The sequence below is a fragment of the Protopterus annectens genome, chromosome 9.part0 (genome assembly GCF_019279795.1).
Source record: "Protopterus annectens isolate FY-2018-M chromosome 9.part0, PAN1.0, whole genome shotgun sequence".
Lineage (NCBI taxonomy): Eukaryota > Metazoa > Chordata > Ceratodontiformes > Protopteridae > Protopterus > Protopterus annectens.
The window spans coordinates 1,831,334,342-1,831,361,678 of NC_056743.1; positions in this window are offsets into that span (position 1 = coordinate 1,831,334,342).

Here is a 27,337-nt window from a genome sequence, read left to right on the forward strand (position 1 = left end):
GAAAGCACACTGTGTGCAGGAACACAGTCTGATATACTCTACCTCCATTTGCAAACTGTAATTTTGAGCATATTAGTTTAATCATCATGAGAATATCATTCTGCAGTGGATCAAGAACCGCAGCAAAGGAGGGAGATATCAGCTTGTTAGCAAAAAGGCAGCTTGCTGCATTGGTAATTTCAGGTATTTTCTGCATACAGGTGGAACTAAAATACCAGCAAGTGGTTATTGTCTTATAACATTGGGAAAAGGAAGCAGATCATAAGAAAATACAGAAAGGCAATTGAACATGTTATGGCAAGGCAAGGCATTACAGAAATTCCAAGTTGCACACTTTTACAAATGAGATCATAATGAGAACACGTGACTTCTGCAATGAGGTATGGTGCACATTCAGATGAAAAACAGCTTCTTTAGTTATCGTGTTGCCTCATACCCCATCTACCATGGTGGCTACCTCAATATTTAATTAAATGCTTACCTCAAACATTCAAACACGTGGGATGTACCACACAAAAAGTTTATTCAGTCAGCTGACAGTTTTTTGTGCAGTACAGGCCAGGCATTTGGCTTTTGAGTTTTAATTTATTTTGAGAGCACCTGTTTCATTTTTTTTAATTAATTACTTAACTATAAATTCACAAATACACACTATCATTCCACATTACATTTTTGCATATTCATTTAAAGGTATGGACAAACATGGTAATCCTGTGAAACATTGTAAAACTTCACACTTTGTCTTGATACAATGTAACCTACTCCTTTACTCTCATTATTTATACCTCATTAAAGAGACCCTCCCCCCATCCCAAGGCAATGACAGCCTATGACTGCTCTTCGTTTATGCAAAGAAGTTAACATGGAGTACTCAAAGCAAAACAGGCTATTCATTTGCACATTCCACATCATTGTCACCCATTTCCCCTGCCTTAATTTACTCATCTGTTACTTACTTCTTTCCTGCATTCACCTTCTGGTTCACATGTTGTTTATAAGAGCCATCTGATCTTGTCCAGTGTCCTTTCCTTCCTGAGCCTATCCATACTTTATAAAAAGATAATACCACTCCCCAGTCCATCTGTATTTTATCTATTTCTGATTTAATCTTACATCTGTAAAATTACTTTCTTTATCAGTCCCACAAATTTTACCTCTATATTAATTAATGACACCCCCACCTCTCTATTATTTCCTGTAATCCTAAGCTTGATCCCTGCCACAAAGAAGTTAATTATTCCCATTTTCCCTTTTGTCATACTGACTTTTCCTAATGTGCTACATGCATAAAACCCCCCACGTATCCCCTGCTCCCATTCAATTCAGGCCTTTCCACTTAAGGCCATGATTTACTAACATTGCCTGAAAATATGTCTCATACTTGCTTCTTGCTTCCTCTTCCTCATACCCCTCTTACTTGCTGTCTTGATTTGTTTACCCTCTGCATGTATTTGTGGGTCAGAAGTCTCCTATGAAAAATATGAATTTATTATTTGCATTCCTTATACCACTAGGTAATGTCCAACATGGCAATTAATCTTCATTCAACACTTCTGCCTCCATTATTGTATCATCTTCTCCATCTACCACTATCTACAATGGTGATACTGCTGCATTACTCCTCCTTACAGTTATGTCTGAATATATATCTGTCCCCTTTCTCCTTCTGCATACCACAATATTCCCACATAAGACTAGCCTAAATCCAACTTTTCTTTTTTGCCTAACTTTGTTTGACCACTACTTCTATTCTCTTCCCAAGGTAGCTATATCTTCTCCATTGCCCTCTGGCAAACCCTCCTGCTTTAATAAGTTGTCAGATTACCTAAACCTAGTTGTTCCCTTGTGTCTGATGACCTAAACCTAGTTGTTCCCTTGTGTCTGATGACCTAAACCTAATATTTCCCTTGTGTCAGATGACCTAATCCTAATTGTTCCCTTGTGTCAAATGACCTAAACCTAATATTTCCCTTGTGTCAGATGACCTAAACCTAATTGTTCCCTTGTGTCAGGTGACCTAAACCTAATTGTTCCTTTGTGTCAGGTGACCTAAACCTAATTGTTCCCTTGTGTCAGATGACCTAAACCTAATATTTCCCTAGTGTCAGGTGACCTAACATAATTGTTCCTTTGTGTCAGGTGAACTAAACCTAATTGTTCCCTTGTGTCAGGTGACCTAAACCTAATTGTTCCCTGGTGTCAGGTGACCTAAACCTAATTGTTCCTTTGTGTCAGGTGAACTAAACCTAATGGTTCCCTTGTGTCAGGTGACCTAAACCTAATTGTTCCCTTGTGTCAGATGACCTAAACCTAATATTTCCCTTGGTAGATGTTTGTAGTAGTTGATGTTGCTTTTGTTTTCTACTTTGTTGTCTGATTGTCAAATGCTATCCATTATTATTTCTTTTGTAGGTTCATATGTGAATATTAGGCTAGCTCCCCAAAGGGCCATTTTAAGGCTAGCTAATAACTTGAGATCAGAATCAAACTCTGCATCCTGTGACTAGAAAGTGAAAACTTTAACCGTTATGCCAAACCCACCCATTAATTTTTCTGAGGCACACCACTTTCATATCATACCGCACATTAAGAGGTATCACTGAAAGGGGTCACACATACAACATGAAGAACCAAGCTCTATGTGGTAAAATATCAGCATATGAGAATGGCAATAAAATGACCTTGACGTGATTCATATGTGCAGCCTTCTGATGTGGAGTCAGAGACCCTACCATTGCATCACAAAGTCTATCTAATCAGTCTTTATCCATATTCTCTGCAAAGCTCAACCTTGTGTTCTCTCCCCATCTTATCCTTCACCATCATGACCTTTTATTTATTTATATTTGTTAACTGGGATAGAGCACTGATCCACATGGGCTTTTTTCTGACTCAATCTAGGAGCATTGTCTGGTTAAGTAACATAATCAGAGTTAAACAGCAGCAAATTACAGAAGAAGGAATCACCTCATTAACAATTCAGAGCCTTACTTTTCTGTGCTATCTGCTAAAGGTTGAGTGGTAATATATAATCCAGAATGGACATCTGATTCTCTTAAAGAAAAATTCTGCATGCCTTTATTATCTCCCCACCTTTGCTCCCCCTTGACCATCTCCTAATCCCTGCTACCCCCATGTCGCTCTGTTCTTTGTATAAACAATTCTTCATTTCCCATCTCCAACTCTCATATTCACAATGCACTGCTGAAAACTAGAAGACAACTATGGAAATGCAAACCCCTTCCTGTTCAGAGTCACCTAGCCTACAACCTTTCTTTTGCCATCCTTGTTCCCCATTTTCTCCCATAATCAGCTGACAGTGGCACAGTAGAAAGTATTGTTGCCTCACAGCAAGAGGTTCCCCAGTTCAATTCCCAGCTGAGATGCCTTTTATGTGGAGTTTGCATGTCCTCCCTGTGTTTGTGAGGGTTTCCTCTGGGTGCTCCTGTTTCGTCCCACATTCCAACGACATGCAGTAGATGGATTGGACACTCTAAATTGGCCATATATGTGAGCATGTGTGCAAGTATGTAGTGTGGAAAAACTACTGTGGCAGGGTTAGTTATCTGGCAGTGTAAACATTGACTGTAGATAATTGCCACTGTTGAAGTGACACCCCGACTCCATGTGTAGAAATGGGTGCATAATTGGGAAAAAAGGGGTTGTGGCTGTATGGATGGATGGACAGCTAACCAGGATTAGCTGCATTTATCCTACATATTTATGTCTGGATCTTTTTGACATTCTTTTTGGGCACCTTCTTAACCATCCCCTTTAGCTTCCATAGAGGTATGCCTAGCATATGAAGAGCTGAATTCCCAGTCTCACTTTTAGCTATTTGGGATAATAGGTTTCTTTTATTCTTCTTCATCTTCCTTTCCCTCTTTCATCTACCAGGCTCACCAGCCATATATTCTATGAATTACATTGTAATCCAGAAACTTCCACCAATGGTTTAAATCCTCCATCACTGCCTCTCTAGCTTCACATGTCTTCACTACCATCAATACATAATCAGCAGCATAAGAATAAAATCAAGGCGTCTCTTCACCCCTTATTAGCTTCAAACATATTCTCGCCTCTGTACAAACTCTTAAATTACTGTTATGAATAGGTCAGAAAGTTACATGCTTTGGCACAAAGTGTTTGTCTGTATTAGACATTCCTGAAGGGTGTTCTTATCTTAGGGGGATTCAATGACTGTTCCCACTTTGCAATCATCTGCAAACTTGATTATCCAGAAGCCTTTGACATTGGCTTTGACATCAGAAAAGAAGATGACAAAGATTACTGGGTCTAGCATAGAGCCCTGAGGGACTGTACTGGTGACCAGCCTCTATGTGGAGGTGACCTCACCTGTTCTAACCTTCTGGGTCCTATCAGTGAGCCAGACAGCTATCCGGTGTGTTACAAAGGGGTTTATACCTAGTTGTGTAAGACTGACAATGCCTGAGTGGGGTATTGAATCAAATGTGTTAGCCAGGTCTAATTAGGCAGTATGCACAGTTTACCCCTCATCTATTGCCTTACTGATCTTTTCAAAGAAGTCCTCCAGGTTCAGTAAACAGTATCTTCCTTTGACAAAGCCAAAAAGGGATGCAGCCAGTGTCTGCAGGTCTCCCATGTCCTTCTTGATAACTTCCATGATAATTATTTTCATTGCTTTGCAAATAAGACAAGTCAGACTAATGAGAATATAGTTTCAAGGATCTGTTGAAGGTCCTCCTTTATAAAGGGGATTGACCATTGCAGTTCTCCTTTCACATGGTACAAAGCATGTTTTAAGACTGAGTTAAATAATGTCTCCAGGGATCCTGATAAGTCGTATTTAAGACTATTCAGGAGGCATCCTGGGATGTTATAAGGGTCCATTGAGGCTGTGCTCTTGGCTTTATGGAGTGCAGCCAGTGCATGCTCCTAGTTGTAGTTAAAGGGGTTATGTTTAAGGATGTTATTCGGTGATGGTTTGAGATGATGGGGGGATAAAGTTGGAACAGAATTTCTTCACTAACAGATTCACTATATTGCCAAGCTCAGTCAATGTGGCACTATTAACCATCAGCTTAGCCCATTGCTGGGTACAGCCCATGAGGTTTCTGACAAGGCTGTAGAAGGCCTTGTAGTTACCTTTCACCTGGGAAGATATCCTAACCTCAAATTTGTCTTTGCTTGACCTACTTTACTCTCCTAGTTGCCCATTTACTTTAATAAGAGAGTTTTTATCTTTATATTAATTATCTTTCCTGATTTTGCCATTATTTTTTTTCTTTTTGTTCTATATGTAGAATGCCAACAGGGAGATTTGTTCCTGGGGCTAGTTCTGGGTGTACTTCTGGTAGGTACAGCAGCCTTCATGCAGCCATTAACATGGCTGTACAGAGTTTCTGGGAGCAATTCAGCACAGGCTTGTGTGTCCTCAGGGTTTGGAGGGTCATTGAATTTTGACAAACCATCACTTAACAGCAGGTAATTTGAATTGGAATAGTTTCTAACTGTTACTGGTTTCAATGGGATTACAGCACTGATTTTGATTTCAAAGAAGACAGCTTTATGGTCGGACCTTACCAGAGAGAACGAGACATTGGGGTGAAGCATTCTGCCATATTTGTCAGCATGAGGTCCAGTATGTTGGAGCCTCTAGTGGGTGTATTCACTATTATAGGTTCATAGTTTCATAGGGCCTTTTTAAGCCTAGCCATGCATCCCAAACTTCTGACAAGTTCTGCTACCCTTGACAAGTGTAAACAGGGGCTTGGGAGATGAAGCATTTACAAGCAGGGGCCTGGGAGATTAACAATTTACAGGTTGCCTATGTCTGTTAGAGATATAGGTGCCAAGCCAGGGATGAATTTCGTGTTCTCATCCAATTCTCCAAGTTACACTTGAATTGGGTTAGGGAGGAACTCTGCTTCACATGGATGGGGTGCCTGTTCCAGAGAAGGAGTAGTATCTGGGATACAAGCCTGTATCGCTAGTAGGTCCTATTTATATCACAGGCAAGGTTAACTCTTTAGAATGGGTAATTCAGATATTATTTGTTTTGTGGATATGCGGGAGATCCATCAGAGTGGGGTATGATAATCTCCTGTATGCCAGGCATAGATCTCCCCTCAACAGCCTATAGCAGACAGAATACAGGGGTAAGGCCTTGAAGTGATTTACACAGAACATTTTATTTACACTGTATACTTTTTTAGTGAGGATCCTCTGTGGACATTCCATTTGTTGGATATGCCTGGTTAGGTACATACGAAAGGGGGCATTTTACTCAATGATAGGTCTGATGAGTGCCAAAAACAGTGGAACAATGGCTTCCTTGGACCTAGATGCCATACCTTCATTTTTAAGTTACGCAATATAAAATGATTTCCTCACTAATGTAGACATGTATTGGTCAAAGTATAGATTGCTGTCTATGTCTATCCCCAGGTCCCTGACTACTGAATTAACCCTAAGGGGTGTTTTGTCAATATGATACTCGCCAGTGGTGGATGACTTCCCAAAGGATACTATTATGCATTTCTTGGCAATTAGGTTTAGTCCATGGCTTTGACATCAGTTGTTTGTCTGTGTCAGCCCTTCCTGGAGAACATATGGTCAGTGTGGGATTCAATGACAGCTCCTATTTTGAAATCATCTGCAAATTTAGTCAGTGAGAAACCATTGACATTGGCCTAGACTCCAGAGAAGTATATGCCAAAAAGGAGGGGTCCAAGTAACATACTATGAGGGACTCCTCTTGTGACTGGCCTCTTTCTAGAGGTGAACTCCCTAATTCTAACTTTCTGGGTCATATCTGTGAGTCAGTTGGCCATCCACCAGGTGACATACAGGTTTGTCCCTAACCTCTTGATTTTGTCAAAAATTTCCAAGTGGGGTACTGTGTTAAATGCCTTCGCCAGGTCAAGGTAGGCAGTGTGAACCTTATTGCCCTCATCAATTGTTTTGGTGACCTTCTGAAAGAAGTCCAGCAGGTTGAGTACACATGACCTGCCCTTGATGAAACCAAACTGGGTTGGCTCCAGTGTCCAAAATTTTACTATGTTGTATTTATCAGGCTGTGGATAATATTTCATTACAGAAACTAAGGAGAAATTCCTTAAGATTCCAAGAGCAGGATAAGTTATTTCTTACACTTATTTCACTGAACTGCACTTCTGAAATGCTTATAATTGTGCTATACAGTTGATCTACTACATTTTGCACTGTGATAAAGCTTTTCTTATAGTTTCACTGCATTTATGTACTGTTTTATACTGTTCTAACTATATTTTTCATTGCTAGATACTGTTTAATTACTCTTATTGCATGTTTACTGAATTACTTAAATGTAGACTGCTTTTTCATACTGAGAGTTGTATTTTCTGTTTGTGAGTGCTCTATCCGAGCTTTTCTGTGCATTTTTGATTTTTTTTGAGATTTATGTGTTCTACAGCAAGGAACTTGTAATACTGTGCATTACTACAACTGTCTGTTTCCAGTTAAAAGCATTCTCTAGAGTCTGCTTGCTCCTTGATCAGCTTAAAACTTTAATTTAGTGGCTACAGCTAGGAACTGTAATAGTGTGCATTACTATAATTGCCTGTTTACAGTTAAAAGCATTCTCTAGAGTATGCTTGCTCCCTGATCTGTTTAAAACTTTAATTTAGTGGCTAAAGCTTGGAACTGTAATAGTTTGCATTACTATAATTGCATTTTTATTTAATTACTAAATTGTAAACTGCTTTTTCATACTTAGACTTGCATTTTCTCTTTGTGAGTGTTCTTTCTATGCTGTTAAAGTGAGGTTTCTGTGTTTTGCTCAGGTGGCATAATCTTGATAGAGGCCTGATGTCTAGGCCTGGTAGTTTTGTTTGAGTTTCCTGTGTTTCTGACAGCCATTTTCTGCTGATAGTCTGTCTTCATTATTATTGAGAGTAACAAGGCCTCCTGACCTTTTGTAGTACGAGTGATTGGGTAATAGCAGGGGCTGAGTAGTAATTTGACCTTCTATTTCTTCCATCTTTACTGGTATATAAACCCTGTGTCTTGAAAAGGTTGTGCTTGTATTTATCAGGCTGTGGATTGTATTTCATTACTGAAAGTAAGTGGAAATTCCTTAAGATTCCAAGAACAGGATAAGTTATTTTTTACACTTATTTTACTGAACTGCACTTCTGAAATGGTTAGAATTGTGCTATACAATTGATCTACTACATTTTGCACCACTATAAACTTTTTTATTGTTTCACTACATTTATGTACTGTTTTATACTCTTTTAACTGTATTTTTCAGTGTTAGATACTGTTTCATTACTCTAATTGCATGTTTACTAAATTACTTAACTGCAAACTGCTTTTTCATACTGAAAGTTGCATTTTCTGTTTGTGAGTGACCCATCCGAGCTTTTCTGTGCATTTTTGATTTTTTGAGGTTTCTGTGTTCTACAGCTGGGAACTGTAATAGTGTGCATTACTATAATTGTCTGTTTACAGTTAAAAGCATTCTCTAGAGTCTGCTTGCTTCTTGAGCTCTTTAAAACTTTCATTTAGTGGCTACAGCTAGGAACTGTAATAGTGTGCTTTATTATAATTGCATTTTTATTTAATTACTAAATTGTAAACTGCTTTTTCATACAGAGACTTGTATTTTCACGTTATGAGTGTTCTTTTTATGCTTTTAAAGTGAGGTTTCTGTGTTCTGCTCAGGTGGCATAATCTTGACAGAGGCCTGTTGTCTAGGCCTTGTAGTTATGTTTGACTTTCCTGCATTTCTGGCAGCTATTTTCTGCTGATAGTCTGTCTTCATTATTATTGAGAGTAACAAGGCCTCCTAACCTTTTGTAGTATGAGTGATTGGGTAATAGAAAGGGATGAGTAGTAATTTGATCTCCTAATTTTTTCATCTTTACTGGTATATAAACCATGTGTCTTGAAAGGTTTATGCTTGTATTTATCAGGCTGTGGATTGTATTTCATTACTGAAACTAAGTGAAAATTCCTTAAGATTCCAATAGCAGGATAAGTTATTTCTTACACTTATTTCACTGAAATGCACTTCTGAAATACTTTTAATTGTGCTATACAGTTGATCTACTACATTTTGCACTGTTATAAATCTTTTTTAATTGTTTTACTGCATTTATGTAATGTTTTATACTGTTTTAACTGTATTTTTCATTGCTAGATACGGTTTCATACCCTAATTGCATGTTTACAAAATTACTATAAACTGTAAACTGCTTTTTCATACTGAGAGTTGTATTTTCTGTTTGTGAGTGCTCTGTCTGAGCTTTTCTGAGCATTTTTGATTGAGGTTTCCATGTTCTACAGCTAGGAGCTGTAATAGTGTGCATTACTATAATTGTCTGTTTACAGTTAAAAGCATTCTCTAGAGTCAGCTTGCTCCTTGATCTGTTTAAAACTTTTATTTAATGGCTACAGCTAGGAACTGTAATAGTGTGCATTACTATAATTGCATTTTTATTTAATTACTAACTTGTAAACTGCTTTTTCATACTTAGACTTGTATTTTCTCTTTGTGAGTGTTCTTTCTATGCTGTTAAAGTGAGGTTTCTGTGTTCTGCTCAGGTGGCATAATCTTGATAGAGGCCTGATGTCTAGGCCTGGTAGTTTTGTTTGAGTTTCCTGTGTTTCTGGCAGCCATTTTCTGTTGATAGTCTGTCTTTATTATTATTGAGAGTAACAAGGCCTCCTGACCTTTTGTAGTACGAGTGATTGGGTAATAGCAGGGGCTGAGTAGTAATTTCACCTTCTATTTCTTCCATCCTTACTGGTATATAATTCCTGTGTCTTGAAAAGGTTGTGCTTGTATTTATCAGGCTGTGGATTGCATTTCATTACTGAAACTAAGTGGAAATTCCTTAAGATTCCAAGAGCAGTATAAGTTATTTCTTACTCTTATTTCACTGAACTGCACTTCTGAAATGGTTATAATTGTGCTATACAGTTGATCTACTACATTTTGCACTGTTATAAAGCTTTTCTTATTGTTTCACTGCATTTATTTACTGTTTTATACTCTTTTAACTGTATTTTTTCAGTGCTAGATACTGTTTCATTACTCTAATTGCATGTTTACTAAATTACTTAACTGTAAACTGCTTTTTCATACTGAGAGTTGTATTTCTGTTTGTCAGTGCTCTATCCGAACTTTTCAGTGCATTTTTGATTTTTTGAAGTTTCTGTTACTATAATTGCATTTTTATTTAATTACTAAATTGTAAACTGCTTTTTCATACTGAGACTTTTATTTTCTCTTTGTGAATGTTCTTTCTATGCTTTTATAGGTTCATAGGTTCATAGGTTTATACTAGGCTATCTGCCCTAGGGCATTTATAAGCCTAGCCAGAATGTGTTTGGCTTTCGCCACCCATTTTAAATTTATTTTGCTATGCCCTTTTTCGAGGTTAGTATACTGTGCCTCTGTCTAACAGTGACACAGAAGTGATACCCGGGGTAAACCTACGATCTCCCATCCACTCATCAAGATTCCTCTTGAAGAGAGTCAATGAGGGACTCTGCCTAACCTGGACTGGGATTTTATTCCAGAGTGAAGGGAGCCTCTGGGTTATGAATCTGTCCCTCCAGCATGTCCTATTTATTTCAGTGCTGAGGTTCAAGTCTCTCAAGCGTGTAGCTCGATGGGATTTGGATTTTCTGAGGTGCAGCATGTCCATTAATTCTGGGTTGGACATGGCTTTATATGTCAGGCACAGATCGCCTCTGAACAGGCGGTATGCCACTGAGTAGAGCTGGAGTTTCTTTAACCGGGCAGCATATGGCATCTGTTTGAGCCCTTTGATCCTCTTGGTGAGGTACTTTTGGGGTCTTTCCAGTTGCTGCAGGTGTCTGGTAAGGTACATCCCAAAAGGGGCATTGTACTCAATTATGGGCCTGATGAGGGATGAGTAAAGAGGCACGATGATGTCCCCTGATCTAGATGTGAATCCCTTCATGATTAGATGGGCTATATAAAATGTTTTTCTAACCACTTTGGCCACGTGGTTGTCAAATGAGAGATTGCTATCAACTTGGGTCCCCAGGTCCCTAATTACTTCTTCTGTACTTAATGGATTACCACCTATGTGGTAATTTGTGGGAACTTTGTTTTTGCCAAAGGGGATGACTATACACTTTTTGGCATTTAGCTTGAGGCCATGGCTCTGGCACCAGTTGTCTGTTTCTATGAGGCCCTTTTGGAGGATGTTTGTGTCGGCTGGAGAGTCGATTATGGCGCCCAGTTTGCAGTCATCTGCGAACTTAGTCAGCCACAGTCCTTCCATGTTGGCCTGTACCTCCGAGAAATATATACCGAACAAGAGAGGTCCCAGGACTGAGCCTTGTGGGACACCACTTGTAACTGGTTTGGAGTCTGACATGGCTCCAGCAATTCTAACCATGTGGGTTCTGTCCTTGAGCCAGTTTGCAATCCATCTAGTGACATAGGCATTTATATTTAAGCTGGTGAGCTTATCTATAATGCCCGAGTGGGGTATTGTATCGAAGGCTTTTGTGAGGTCCAGGTAGGCTGTGTGGACAACCTTCCCCTTGTCAATGGCCTTGGTGACTGTTTCAAAGAAATCAACCAGGTTTAAGAGGCAGGATCTGCCCTTAAAAAAGCCGAACTGGGTAGGATCCAGTGTCTGTAGGTCCCCAATATCTTTATTTATGAGGTCCATGATGATCCTTTCCATAGCTTTGCAGACCAAGCTAGTCAGGCTTATGGGGGCGATAGTTTCCAGGATCCGTTGAAGCACCACCTTTATGGAGAGGGACCACTGTTGCTGTACGCCACTCTTTGGGCACATATCCTGTAGTAAGGCTGAGATTGAACAGTAGTTTTATGTTTGGGTTTAGCTCTTCTTGGAGTTCATGTAGGACGCAGCCCGGGACACCGTCTGGTCCCATTGATGCTGTGTTTTTGCTTTGGAGAGGCGGCTCTTACCTGTGCATCTGAGATGTCAGGGGGGCAGCACTCTGCTGGGATAGATATTTTCCCTTTTGGTGGGGGGGGGGGGGGAGTTTGTGCTGAACCTGTCAGCTAGGATGTTGGCAATGTCTGTGTGTTCGGTGTATTTTTTGTCATTTTGGACTAATTCTGAGCATATCTGGGAATTCCCACCCAGGTTCCTAACATAACTAAAGAAAGCCTTGTGATTATCCTTAGTGTCCTGTGCAATTTTTCTCTCAAAGCTGGCCTTAGACAATTTTATGTGTGCCCGTAGTTTTTTGCTAATACTGATCAGTGATGCCTTCCCTTTTTGGGATTTTGCTCTATCATTTAGTAGCTTCCTCCTTCTATTGTATAGTTTGTTTATGGCTGGGGTCCACCAGACAGGACGTCTGCTTTGGAGGATTGGGTCTTGGTTTTATTTAGGATCGCATGATCCATGCATTCCTGAAGGTGTTCATAGAATGCGTTTATAAAGGATTCTGCGGTCTGGGCCGTATTTTCCACAGGCCCAGGGGCTTTGAAGGATTCCACCTCAGTTTTGAGGAGTGTGAAATTTGCTTTAGAGAAGTTTTTCACTGTGGTTTTCTAGGCAGGGGGTGGGGTTGGGATGTGAATATCCAGTGAGATTAGTTTATGGTCTGATCTTACCAGTGAGGGATACACTTCTGGTCTGGAGCATAGAGTCCCCATGTTGGTGATGATCAGGTCCAGTATGTTTTCCCTCTTGTGGGAGTGGTAACAAGTTGTTCCATAGCATTTGAGTTTATAAATTCTAGGAACCTTTGGGCTAGGGTGTTGGAGCTAGAGTAATGCTCCCAGTCTATGTTTGGGTAGTTGAAGTCGCCCAATATAATGGTGTTTGAAGAGACCTTCATATTTTCCAGTGTTCTCAGGAAGGCCAAGTGGGGTTCCTGGGTTTGGGAGGGTGGTCTGTAGCAGGCTATAAACTGGAAGGCAGTTTTACCCACTGTTAGTTGCACATGGATAGTCTCTGATGCTTTGTGCTTTGCCACCAACCTGGAGGTGTGGGTATCTTTGATGAATATCGATACTCCCTCCTTTTGTGGTTCGGTCCAAGTTTTGGGGCGAAAAGCATGGTATGAGGTATAACCTGGTAGTGCTGGGGTGCTCTCGGGAGCCTTGAACCAGGTTTCTGTTACTGCACAGATATCGATGTTCTCCATGCTAAGGAGAGTTTCGAAGTGTGCATCTTGAGGTTTAGACTTCTGGCGTTGAGTAGCATTACTCTTAGTTTCTTATCCCTTGTGATACCTATGGAGGTGGGTTTGTCTTTTGAGCCTTGCCTAAAAAGGCACTATGGGGTAGCAAGAGCCTTTTCCAATATCCAAAGCCCAGGGTGACAGGTGCAAGCCGTCCCTAGCGAAGCATCGTGGCTTGTCGAGCATATCATCCCAAGCTGACAGGCATTGGATCCCCTTTGAATGACACCAGTACTTAAGCCAATTGTTGAAATTGATCATCTTGTCTTCATATTGTGGCATCATTCTTGGTGAGGGTAAGATGCTACTCAAGGTCAGGGTCATACCGGCCTGGGCTACATGCTCAGAGAGCTCCTTTATGTCTCTTTTCATGTAGTCCAGGGAGGTACATCTCAGGTCATTCACACCAGCATGGACAATGACTGAGTCATATTTGTACTTGCCTTGGAGTGACCTGAGTGCTTGTGTTATGTGGCGGATCCTAGCGCCCGACAGGCTGCTCACCGTGACCCTCACCTTGTTCAGCCTGGTGAGTGGGACATCAGTCTGCCTGACGATAGAGTCACCTATTACAAGTGTATCAGGTGTGTTGTTTAGTCTTAAGGGCTGTGACTGTTCGGCACACTGGCTTTGTGAGATATGTGTTGCACGTGTTTTGTTTTGGGGTAGCGGCTGCTTGGGTGTCTGCTTTGGAGGTCTCTGCTGCTTCGGCAGATCTTTATTTAGATCCTGCGAGTATGTTTTTGTGTGATTATGTGTTTGGTTTGCTGTCGTGGTAGGTCTATGTGAGACTGGAATTGTAGTGAGTGTGGTTTCCTTCTCCTCCTGACTGGTTATGCCAGTACTGAGTTGAGAGAGCTTAGCCTCCAGTTTGGCTATATGGTTGCATCTCTCACATGTGTTGGAATTTGTTGGGAGGAGGAGAGGGTTGTCTGTGTACATGAGGCAGTTGTAACATTGCCTCAAGATTCCCAGATTCACCAGCTGGACCGGAGAGGAGATTGACAACTGTCCTTTGGACATGCTAGAATAATATTGGGAATTCCTTAATAATTGAAAACCAGGGCCAGTGGGGAGTGAGGGTGTAGTGCTTTTAATTTTTAGTGCTGACTTATATAATTGCTTTAGTGAGCAAGTGCCAGGTAACTTAAGTGCAATGTGTTACAGGTAACTTAAATGCAAAAACGACAAACAGTAACTTTCTTTCAAGTGAAACAAGGAAATAAGTACAGTAAGCGATGCAGATATCACTAGTGATCCACAGAAGCGCTGAGAAGCCACGTATTAGGTGGAATTAGCGTTCCAGGGAAATAACAAGCAAACAAACAACAAGCATATAAACAAAGCTAGATTCAGCAGGCCTGGATCTAGTCTATGCTACAGCAAACAAGGTGTACCAATTTCAGTAAGATACAGTTCAAATATTCAGGCACTATAAACCTTTAACCAGAAATTAACAGCTCAGAATGGCAGAGTCCAGCCTCTTCTCCCACAAGAGTGCAGACCACAAACCTTCTTAATGTAAAATAACTGGCCTGAAGCCCAAGTGCTTAAACCAGAACTAATACACTTTAAGAATAACAGACACTGGGCTCTCAATCAGCAGTTCCCAACTTAGAAGGATGTAAGCTACCTGTCCTGCCACCACAGTGCATGCCACAAACCTTCCTAATGTAAAACAACTGGTCTGAAGCCCAAGTGCTTAATCCAAAAGACTTAGAATGATAGCTACACTTTAATCAAGTTACTACCAAGCAGTAATAAATACAATTGAATACTTTAGAGAATGCCTGGATTAGTGCTCAAGTTACACAAACAAAGCTAGATCCAGCAGGCCCGAATCCAGTCTATGCCACAGCAAACAAGGTGCACTAACTTCAGTAAGAAACAGTTCAGATATGCATGCACTATAAGCCTTCAACCAGAAATTCCCAGCTCAGAAGGGCAGAGTCCAGCCTCTCCTCCCACAAGAGTACAGACCATGAACCCTCTTAATGTAAAATAACTGGCTTGAAAGCCCAAGTGCTTAAACCAGAATTAATACACTTTTAGAATAACAGACACTGAGCCCTCAATCAGCAGTTCCCAACCTAGAAGGATGTAAGCTACCTGTTCTGCCACTACAGTGCAGACCACAAACCCTCTCAGTGCAAAACAACTGGTCCGAAGCCCAAGTGTTTAAACCAAAAGGCTTAGAATGAGTTACACCAAGCAGTAATAAATACAATTGAGTACTTTTAAGATGATGCAAAAGTAAAAAAAGTAGGTAGAAACACAAGTACAGTGAAAGCAGATGACATTTTTTTTTTTTTTTTTTCTGAACAAGTGCTGAGATCAAAGAAACAGATTTGACTGCTGAAACTAGAAAACTGGCTAGTTATAAGAAAAAAAAAACTAAGCTAGAAGGCTTCCCCCCAACACAGAAGGGCTTGTGGGCTCAGAAGCCTACAAATAGTCTATACCACTTAACAGGAAAGGCAGGAGACAAGCTTAAATTTTTTTTTTTTTTGTTTCCCAGATGCTCTCTTTGTACACAGTAGGAGTGCCTGAAATCAGAATAAGATCTCACTGCACTCAGTTGAGTGAGCAAATGAGATGGGCCCAGAAGGAGTATCCAAACACAAATTTACAAGAGGGGGGGGCAGTTGCAAGGCCACTAAGATTAACACCAAAACAAAAACAGGGAGGGTGGGTGGGACTAACTGAAGAGCAGAGTGAAAACTTCCAGTTCAGTTAATATTCCTTCCACACAGTTAAAATCAATTTAAATACTGTATTTTTTTGAAAAAAAAGAGCAGATAAAGGTACTTAAATTCTCTTATATGTCCAGTTGAATACAGCAAGTTCTTAGCCGGCCAAAGCTGAGGTTTTTAAGCAGAAAATATTTCACACTGTACCACTTAAATAGGCAAGGACAGGAAATCAAAGAATGTGACTACCCCCACACCTGTAATTACTAGCAAATAACAAAATTCAGCAAACACTGACTAACTTCCAGTTCAGTTAATATTCCTTTCACACAGTTAAAATCAATTTAAATACTGTATTTTTTGAAAAAAAAAGAGCAGATAAAGGTACTTAAATTCTCTTATAAGACCAGTTGAATACAGCAAGTTCTTAGCCGGCCAAAGCTGAGGTTTTTAAGCAGAAAATATTTCACACTGTACCACTTAAATAGGCAAGGACAGGAAATCAAAGAATGTGACTACCCCCACACCTGTAATTACTAGCAAATAACAAAATTCAGTAAACACTGACTAACTTCCAGTTCAGTTAATATTCCTTCCACACAGTTAAAATCAATTTAAATACTGTATTTTTTTGAAAAAAAAGAGCAGATAAAGGTACTTAAATTCTCTTATACATCCAGTTGAATACAGTGAGGTTTCTGTGTTCTACTCAGATGGCATAATCTGGATAGAGGCCTGTTGTCTAGGCCTGGTAGCTTTGTTTGAGTTTCCTGCATTTCTGGTAGCCATTTTCTACTGATAGTCTGTCTTCATTATTATTGAGAGTAACAAGGCCTCCTGACCTTTTGTAGTATGAGTGATTGGGTAATAGCAGGGGCTGAGTAGTAATTTGATCTTATAACTCTTCCATTCTTACTGGTATATAAACCTTGTGTCTTGAAAATGTTGTGCTTGTATTTATCAGGCTGTGGATTGTATTTCATTAATGAAACTAAGTGGAAATTCCTTAAGATTCCAAGAGCAGGATAAGTTATTTCTTACTCTTATTTCACTGAACTGCACTTCTGAAATGGTTATAATTGTGCTATACAGTTGATCTACTACATTTTGCACTGCTATAAAGCTTTTTTTATTGTTTCACTGCATTTATGTACTGTTTTATACTCTTTTAACTGTATTTTTTCCATGCTAGATACTGTTTCATTACTCTAATTGCATGCTTACTAAATTACTTAACTGTAAACTGCTTTTTCATACCGAGAGTTGTATTTCTGTTTGTCAGTGCTCTATCCGAGCTTTTCTGTGCATTTTTGATTTTTTTAAGTTTCTGTGTTCTACAGCTAGGAACTGTAATAGTGTGCATTACTATTATTGCATTTTTATTTAATTACTAAATTGTAAACTGCTTTTTCATAAAGAGACTTGTATTTTCTCTTTGTGAATGTTCTTTCTATGCTTTTAAAGTGAGGTTTCTATGTCCTACTCAGATGGCATAATCTTGTTAGAGGCCTGTTTTCTAGGCCTGGTAGTTTTGTTTGAGTTTCCTGCATTTCTGGTAGCCATTTTCTGCTGATAGTCTGTCTTCATTATTATTGAGAGTAACAAGGCCTCCTGACCTTTTGTAGTACGAGTGATTGGGTAATAGCAGGGGCTGAGTAGTAATTTGATCTTCTAACTCTTCCATTCTTACTGGTATATAAACCTTGTGCCTTGAAAAGGTTGTGCTTGTATTTATCAGGCTGTGGATTGTATTTCATTAATGAAACTATATGGAAATTCCTTAAGATTCCAAGGGCAGGATAAGTTATTTTTTACACTTATTTCACTGAACTGCTCTTCTGAAATGGTTATAATTGTGCTATACATTTGATGTACTACATTTTGCACATTTATAAAGCTTTTTTTATTGTTTCATTGCATTTATATACTTTTTAATACTGTTTTAACTGTATTTTTCACTGCTATATACTGTTTCATTACTCTAATTGCATGTTTACTGAATTTCTTAACTGCAAACTGCTTTTTCATACTGAGAGTTGTATTTTCTTTTAGTGAGTGCTCTATCCGAGCTTTTCTGTGAGGTTTTGATTTTCTGAGGTTTCTGTGTTCTACAGCTAGGAACTGTAATAGTGTGCATTACTATAATTGTCTGTTTACAGTTAAAAGCATTCTCTGGAGTCTGCTTGCTCCTTGAGCTCTTTAAAACTTTAATTTAGTGGCTACAGCTAGAAACTGTAATAGTGTGCATTACTATAATTGTCTGTTTACAGTTAAAAGCATTCTCTAGATTCTGCTTGCTCATTGATCTGTTTAAAACTTTCATTTAGTGGCTACAGCTAGGAACTGTAATACTGTGTATTACTATAATTGCATTTTTATTTAATTTCTAAATTGTAAACTGCTTTTTTATACTGAGATTTGTATTTTTTTTCTTTGTGATTGTTCTTTCTATGCTTTTAAAGTGAGGTTTCTGTGTTCTGCTCAGATGGCATAATCTTGATAGAGGCCTGTTGTCTAGGCCTGGTAGTTTTGTTTGAGTTTCCTGCATTTCTGGCAGCCATTTTTTGCTGATAGTCTGTCTTCATTATTATTGAGAGTAACAAGGACTCCTGACCTTTTGTAGTACGTGTGATTGGGTAATAGCAGGGGCTGAGTAGTAATTTGACCTTCTATGTCTTCCATCCTTACTGGTATATAAACCCTGTGGTTTGAAAAGGTTGTGCTTGTATTTATCAGGCTGTGGATTGTATTTCATTACTGAAAGTAAGTGGAAATTCCTTAAGATTCCAAGAGCAGGATAAGTTATTTCTTACACTTATTTCACTGAACTGCACTTCTGAAATGGTTATAATTGTGCTATACAGTTGATCTACTACACTTTGCACTGTTATAAAGCTTTTTTTATTGTTTCACTGCATTTATGTACTGTTTTATACTCTTTTAACTGTATTTTTTCAGTGCTAGATACTTTTTCATTATTCTAATTGCATGTTTACTAAATTACTTAACTGTAAACTGCTTTTTCATACTGAGAGTTCTATTTCTGTTTGTCAGTGATCTATCCGAGCTTTTCTGTGCATTTTTGATTTTTTTAAGTTTCTGTTTTCTACAGCTAGGAACTATAATAGTGTGCATTACTATAATTGCATTTTTATTTAATTACTAAATTGTAAACTGCTTTTTCATACTGAGACTTTTATTTTCTCTTTGTGAATGTTCTTTCTATGCTTTTAAAGTGAGGTTTCTGTGTTCTACTCAGACAGCATAATCTTGATAGAGGCCTGTTGTCTAGGCCTGGTAGTTTTGTTTGAGTTTCTTGCATTTCTGGTAGCCATTTTCTACTGATAGTCTGTCTTCATTATTATTGAGAGTAACAAGGCCTCCTGACTTTTTGTAGTACGAGTGATTGGGTAATAGCAGGGGCTGAGTAGTAATTTGATCTTCTAACTCTTCCATTCTTACTGGTATATAAACCTTGTGTCTTGAAAAGGTTGTGCTTGTATTTATCAGGCTGTGGATTGTATTTCATTAATGAAACTAAACGGAAATTCCTTAAGATTCCGAGAGCAGGAAAAGTTATTTCTTACACTTATTTCACTGATTCCAAGGGCAGGAAAAGTTATTTCTTACACTTATTTCACTGAACTGCACTCCTGAAATGCTTTTAATTGTGCTATACAGTTGATCTACTGCATTTTGCCCATTTATAAAGCTTTTTTATTGTTTTGCTGAATTTATATACTTTTTAATACTGTTTTAACTGTATTTTTCATTGCTATATACTGTTTCATTACTCTAATTGCATGTTTTCTGAATGACTTAACTGCAAACTACTTTTTCATACTGAGAGTTGTATTTTCTGTTTGTGAGTGCTCTATCCGAGCTTTTCCTGTGCACTTTGATTTTCTGTGGTTTCTGTGTTCTACAGCTAGGAACTGTAATAGTGTGCATTACTATAATTGCCTGTTTACAGTTAAAAGCATTCTCTGGAGTCTGCTTGCTCCTTGAGCTCTTTAAAACTTTAATTTAGTGACTACAGCCAGGAACTGTAATAGTGTGCATTATTATAATTCCATTTTTATTTAATTACTAAATTGTAAACTGCTTTTTCATACTGAGACTTGTATTTGCTCTTTGAGAATGTTCTATCTATGCTTTTAAAGTGAGGTTTCTGTGTTCTGCTCGGATGACATAATCTTGATAGAGGCCTGTTGTGTAGGCCTGGTAGTTTTGTTTGTGTTTCCTGCATTTCTGGCAGCCATTTTCTGCTAATAGTCTGTCTTCATTATTATGAGAGTAACAAGGCCTCTTGACTTTTTGTAGCACGAGTGATTAGGTAATAGCAGGGGCTGAGTAGTAATTTGATCATCTAACTCTTCCATTCTTACTAGTATATACACCCTGTGTCTTGAAAAGGTTGTGCTTGTATTTAACAGGCTGTGGAGTATATTTCATTAATGAAACTAAACGGAAATTCCTTAAGATTCCAAGGGCAGGATACGTTATCTCTTACACTTATTTCACTGAACTGCACTTCTGAAATGCTTTTAATTGTTATACAGTTGCCTGGTAATTTTGCTTGAGTTTCCTGCATTTCTGGCAGCCATTTTCTGCTGATAATCTGTCTTCATTATTATTGAGAGTAACAAGGCCTCCTGACCTTTTGTAGTACGACTGATTTGGTAATAGCAGGGGCTGAGTAGTAATTTGACCTTCTATGTCTTTCATCCTTACTGGTATATAAACCTTGTGTTTTGTAAAGGTTGTGCTTGTATTTATCAGGCTGTGGGTTGTATTTCATTACTGAAACTAAGTGGAAATTCCTTAAGATTCCAAGAGCAGGATAAGTTATTTCTTACACTTATTTCAATGAACTGCACTTTTGAAATGGTTATAAGTGTGCTATACAGTTGATCTACTACATTTTGCACCATTATAAAGTTTTTTTTTATTTTATCACTGCATTTATCTACTGTTTTATACTCTTTTAACTGTATTTTTTCCGTGCTAGATACTGTTTCATTACTCTAATTGCATGTTTTCTAAATTACTTAACTGTTAAATGCTTTTTCATACTGAGAGTTCTATTTCTGTTTGTCAGTGCTCTATCCAAGCTTTTCTGTGCATTTTTGATTTTTGAAGTTTCTGTGTTCTATAGCTAGAAACTGTAATAGTGTGCATTACTATAATTGACTGTTTACAGTTAAAAGCATTCTCTAGAGTCTGCTTTCTGCTTGATCTGTTTAAAACTTTCATTTAGTGGCTACAGCTAGGAACTGTAATAGGGTGCATTATTATAATTGCATTTTTATTTAATTACTAAATTATAAACTGCTTTTTCATACTTAGACTTGCAATTTCTCTTTGTGAGTGTTGTTTATATGCTGTTAAAGTGAGGTTTCTGTGTTCTGCTCAGGTGGCATAATCTTGATAGAGGCCTGATGTCTAGGCTTGGCAGTTTTGTTTGAGTTTCCTGTGTTTCTGGTAGCCATTTTCTGTTGATAGTCTGTCTTTATTATTATTGAGAAGAACAAAACCTCTAGACCTTTTGTAGTTTGAGTGATTGGGTAATAGCAGGGGCTGAGTAGTAATTTGACCTTCTATTTCTTCCATCCTTACTGGTATATATATTTGAAAAGGTTGTGCTTGTATTTATCAGGCTGTGGATTGTATTTCATTACTGAAACTAAGTGGAAATTCCTTAACATTCCAAGAGCAGGATAAGTTATTTCTTACACTTATTTCACTGAACTGCACTTCTGAAATGGTTATAATTGTGCTATGCAGTTTACATTTTGCACCGTTATGTTTTTTTTTTTGTTTCACTGCATTTATGTACTGTTTTATACTCTTTTAACTGTATTTTTTCCGTGCTAGATACTGTTTCATTACTCTAATTGCATGTTTACTAAATTAATTAACTGTAAACTGCTTTTTTATACCAAGAGTTGTATTTCTGTTTGTCAGTGCTCTATCCGAGCTTTTCTGTGCATTTTTGATTTTTTTAAGTTTCTGTGTTCTACAGCTAGGAACTGTAATAGTGTGCATTACTATTATTGCATTTTTATTTAATTACTAAATTGTAAACTGCTTTTTCATACAGAGACTTGTATTTTCTCTTTGTGAATGTTCTTTCTATGCTTTTAAAGTGAGGTTTCTGTGTTCTACTGAGATGGCATAATCTTGTTAGATGCCTGTTTTCTAGGCCTGGTAGTTTTGTTTGAGTTTCCTGCATTTCTGGTAGCCATTTTCTGCTGATAGTCTGTCTTCATTATTATTGAGAGTAACAAGGCCTCCTGACCTTTTGTAGTACGAGTGATTGGGTAATAGCAGGGGCTGAGTAGTAATTTGATCTTCTAACTCTTCCATTCTTACTGATATATAAACCTTGTGCCTTGAAAAAGTTGTGCTTGTATTTATCAGGCTGTGGATTGTATTTCATTAATGAAACTAAATGGAAATTCCTTAAGATTCCAAGGGCAGGATAAGTTATTTTTTACACTTATTTCACTGAACTGCACTTCTGAAATGGTTATAATTGTGCTATACATTTGATCTACTACATTTTACACATTTATAAAGCTTTTTTATTGTTTCATTGCATTTATATACTTTTTAATACTGTTTTAACTGTATTTTTTATTGCTATATACTGTTTCATTACTCTAATTGCATGTTTACAGAATTTCTTAACTGCAAACTGCTTTTTCATACTGATAGTTGTATTTTCTTTTTGTGAGTGCTTTATCCGAGCTTTTCTGTGAGGTTTTGATTTTCTGAGGTTTCTGTGTTCTACAGCTAGGAGCTGTAATAGTGTGCATTACTATAATTGTCTGTTTACAGTTAAACGCATTCTCTGGAGTCTGCTTGCTCCTTGAGCTCTTTAAAACTTTAATTTAGTGGCTACAGCTAGAAACTGTAATAGTGTGCATTACTATAATTGTCTGTTTACAGTTAAAAGCATTCTCTAGATTCTGCTTGCTCATTGATCTGTTTAAAACTTTCATTTAGTGGCTACAGCTAGGAACTGTAATACTGTATATTACTATAATTGCATTTTTATCTAATTTCTAAATTGTAAACTGCTTTTTTATACTGAGATTTGTATTTTTTTTTCTTTGTGATTGTTCTTTCTATGCTTTTAAAGTGAGGTTTCTGTGTTCTGCTCAGATGGCATAATCTTGATAGAGGCCTGTTGTCTAGGCCTGGTAGTTTTGTTTGAGTTTCCTGCATTTCTGGCAACCATTTTTTGCTGATAGTCTGTCTTCATTATTATTGAGAGTAACAAGGCCTCCTGACCTTTTGTAGTACGTGTGATTGGGTAATAGCAGGGGCTTAGTAGTAATTTGACCTTCTATGTCTTCCATCCTTACTGGTATATAAACCCTGTGGTTTAAAAAGGTTGTGCTTGTATTTATCAGGCTGTGGATTGTATTTCATTACTGAAACTAAGTGGAAATTCCTCAAGATTCCAAGAGCAGGATAAGTTATTTCTTACACTTATTTCACTGAACTGCACTTCTGAAATGGTTATAATTGTGCTATACAGTTGATCTACTACATTTTACACCATTATAAAGTTTTTTTATTGTTTCACTGCATTTATGTACTGTTTTATACTCTTTTAACTGTATTTTGTCCATGCTAGATACTGTTTCATTACTCTAATTACATGTTTACTAAATTACTTAACTGTAAACTGCTTTTTCATACTGAGAGTTGTATTTCTGTTTGTCAGTGCTCTATCCGAGCTTTTCTGTGCATTTTTGATTTTTTTAAGTTTCTGTGTCCTACAGCTAGAAACTGTAATAGTGTGCATTACTATAATTGTCTGTTTACAGTTAAAAGCATTCTCTTGCTCCTTGATCTGTTTAAAACATTCATTTAGTAGCTACAGCTAGGAACTGTAATAGTGTGCATTACTATAATTGCATTTTTATTTAATTACTAAATTGTAAACGGCTTTTTCATACAGAGACTTGTATTTTCTCTTTGAGAATGTTCTTTCTATGCTTTTAAAGTGAGGTTTATGTGTTCTGCTCAGATGACATAATCTTGATAGAGGCCTGTTGTCTATGCCTGGTAGTTTTGTTTGAGTTTCCTGCATTTCTGGCAGCCATTTTCTGCTGATAGTCTGTCTTCATTATTATTGAGTGTAACAAGGCCTGCTGACCTTTTGTAGTATGAGTGATTGGGTAATAGCAGGGGCTGAGTAGTAATTTGATCTTCTAACTCTTCCATTCTTACTAGTATATAAACCCTGTGTCTTGAAAAGGTTGTGCTTGTATTTATCAAGCTGTGGATTATATTTCATTAATAAAACTAAACGGAAATTCCTTAAGATTCCAAGGACAGGATACGTTATTTCTTACACTTATTTCACTGAACTGCACTTCTGAAATGCTTTTAATTGTGTTATACAGTTGCTCTACTGCATTTTGCACGTTTATAATGCTTTTTTATTGTTTCACTGCATTTATGTACTTTTTAATACTGTTTTAACTGTATTTTTCATTGCTAGATACTGTTTCATTACTCTAATTGCATGTTTACTGAATTACTTAACTGCAAACTGCTTTTTCATGCTGATAGTTGTATTTTCTGTTTGTGAGTGACCTATCCGAGCTTTTCTGTGGATTTTTGATTTTTTGAGGTTTCTGTATTCTACAACTAGGAACTGTAAACTTGTGCATTACTATAATTGTCTGTTTACAGTTAAAAGCATTCTCTAGCATCTGCTTGCTTCTTGAGCTCTTTAAAACTTTCATTTAGTGGCTACAGCTAGGAACTGTAATAGTGTGCATTATTATAATTGCATTTTTATTTAATTACTAAATTGTAAACTGCTTTTTCATACAGAGACTTGTATTTTCACTTTATGAGTGTTCTTTCTATGCTGTTAAAGTAAGGTTTCTGTGTTCTGCTCAGGTGGCATAATCTTGATAGAGGCCTTTTGTCTAGGCCTGGTAGTTTTGTTTGAGTTTCCTGTGTTTCTGGTAGCCATTTTCTGTTGATAGTCTGTCTTTATTATTATTGAGAGTAACAAGGCCTCCTGACCTTTTGTAGTATGAGTGATTGGGTAATAGCAGGGGCTGAGTAGTAATTTGACCTTCTATTACTTCCATCCTTACTGGTATATAATCCCTGTGTCTTGAAAAGGTTGTGCTTGTATTTATCAGACTGTGGATTGTATTTCATTACTGAAACTAAACGGAAATTCCTTAAGATTCCAATGGCAGGATAAGTTATTTCTTACACTTATTTCACTGAACTGCACTTCTGAAATGCTTATTATTGCGCTATACAGTTAATCTACTACATTTTGCACTGTTATAAAGCTTTTTTTTTTTATTGTTTCACTGCATTTATGTACTGTTTTATACTGTTTTAACTGTATTTTTTATTGCTAGATACTGTTTCTTTACTCTAATTGGATGCTTACTAAATTACTTAACTGTAAACTGCTTTTTCATACTGAGAGTTGTATTTTCGGTTTGTGAGTGCTCTATCTGAGCTTTTCTGTGCATTTTTGATTTTTTTGAGGTTTCTGTGCTCTACAGCTATGAACTGTAATAGTGTGCAATACATGGTGGCTTTGCAGTTGCCCGACCATTCTGTATATTTGATCTGTGACAGTCCTCCCAGTCTAGTGTTATTAGTTCATTCAATCTAACAGAGAACATTTGTGAAGGCCAACCCACTCAGATTCTGAACTTTGAATTAACTTCTGTTCCAGCTTTCTCCATTTCCACTTTACTGAAAAAAAAAATTATTGAAAAAAAATTAATTCTAAGCTTGATTCCCCCTTTTTCTGTGGCAGGTCTTGTCCAGATTTGGATTTGCTGTGTCCCGGACTGTTTGTGAGCTCCTGAGCCCCCCTCCTCCACTTAACTAGGGTTAAACTATTCCTAGCACCATAAAGTGTGCTCTTCAAATTTTCCCTTGTAACTAGCCAGCTTTTTAGTTTTAGCACTCAAATCTGTTGCTTTGAGCTCAGCACTTGTTCAGAACTCATTTTAAGCACTAAATAAGCTACAAATTACTACAGCACTCAACTTTCCTCACTTGTCGAGTGGAAAAGAGTTTTTAGTACTTAATAAATTAGCACCTATCCAGGCATGTCTAAAGGTCAGCTCCCGGTGTTTTCTTCTGTCTACCTGATGAATCTGGGCATCTTGGGACAATGCAGCAATTGCCTCATGTACACAGACAACCCTCTCCTCCTTCTACATAACACTACGACCTGTGAGAGATGCACTTATATAGCCAAACTGGAAGCAAAACTCTCTTCACTGAAGACTAGACTAGACAGTCAAGAGGAGAAGGTAAACACTTGCACAGCACCACACCCATCACATAGTCCCTCAAAACCTACTCTACCAAAACACACACACAGAAGCACAAAACACACACCTACATTCACGGAGGCTCTCAGTAAAACTCTGCCCAAACAACCGAGACCTCCAAAGCAACCTCTACCCCCCAACACAAGCCAAATGACACATAGCCTACATAATCAGTGTGCCACTCAACTACAGCCCATAAGGCATAACGTACCCAACACTCTAGTCATAGGTGACCCTATAGTCAGGCACGCTGATGTTCCTTTCACCATGCTAAACAAGGAGAAAGTTACTGTCAGCTGCTTTTCAAGTGCCAGGATCCACCACATAAAGTATGCACTCAGGTCACTCCACAACAAGTACAAATATGACTCTGTCATTGTCCATGTTGGTGTGAATGACCTGAGATGTACCTCCCTGGACTATATGAAAAGAGACATGGAGGAGCTCTCCGATCTTGTAACCCAGGCAGGTATGACCCTAGCCCTGAGTAGCATCTTGCTATCACCCAGAATGATACCACAGTACAACGATAAAATGATTGACCTTAACAATTGGCTAAGCTTCTGATGTCATTCTAAGGGAATCCAGTATCTGTCTTCCTGGGATGACATGATCGACAGACCACGCTGCTTTGCCAGAGATGGCCTGCACCTATCGCCCTTGGGATTCCGGATACTGGCAAAGGCTTTTGCCACCCCTATAGTGCCTTTTTTAGGCAAGGTTCAAATGACAAATTGACCACCGTATCAGGTACAAGCAAGCAAAATCTGAGGGTAATGCTACTCAATGCTAGAAGTCTAAACCTCAAAATGCACTCACTAGAGGCACTCCTTAAAATGGAGAACATCGACATCTGTGCAATGACAGAGACCTGGTTCAAAGCTCCAGAGAGCACCCCTGCATTACCAGGCTATAACTCATACCACACCTTTCGGCCACCAAACCCAGACCGAAACACTAAAGGTGGAGGTGTGCCCATATTCATTAAGGATATCCACACTTCCAAGCTAATTGTTCAGCATAATGCATCTGAGATTATCCAAGTTCATCTAACTGTGGGCAAAACTGCAATCCAGATTGTAACTTGCTACTGACCGCCCACATTGCCCCAGGATTCCCACTCCT